We start from the raw sequence: 391 nt of genomic DNA, 5'->3' as shown, positions 1-391 counted from the left end.
AAGTATTTGTGTTGAGTTTATTTTCTTTTGGTTGTAGACCACCCATATGTATTCTGCATCACCAGTCAGTGAAGAAATAAAGAGTTAAAAAGGAGCTACGTGTGTTCAGTCATCTCTAACCAGATGCCCATGGTGGCTATAAATTACAAAAAACCCAAAAACCATAACTATAACAATTCTCTCAGTGTTTAAAGAGAACCTTGCGTAGTTGTAATATTAGAAATTGTTTGATAAACATTTACTTCATCTATTAAAACAAGTCTGTAGGTTGCTTAGTTTTTATACATTTTAAACAATGTATTGTTGCATGCACAACACCGTATTATGTACACTGCAAAGCACTGGGTAAATTATGGAGGTGTTCCAGTGCGAGCTCTATGCAGTTTGAAGG

At 34.8% G+C, this 391-nt stretch overlaps 1 protein-coding gene across 1 annotated transcript in view; it reads right to left on the bottom strand.

Moving 5' to 3' along the window:
* Nucleotides 1-391, bottom strand: part of LOC106511775 (uncharacterized) — a gene marked incomplete at both ends in the record, with an annotated part of 7,137 nt that overhangs the window by 1,854 nt on the left and 4,892 nt on the right.

This window comes from Austrofundulus limnaeus, unplaced genomic scaffold (assembly GCF_001266775.1).
Source record: "Austrofundulus limnaeus strain Quisiro unplaced genomic scaffold, Austrofundulus_limnaeus-1.0 Scaffold3201, whole genome shotgun sequence".
Taxonomy (NCBI): Eukaryota; Metazoa; Chordata; class Actinopteri; order Cyprinodontiformes; family Rivulidae; genus Austrofundulus; species Austrofundulus limnaeus.
Note: the sequence above shows the minus strand (reverse complement) of the source record. Positions and strands in the feature narration are given on the sequence as shown.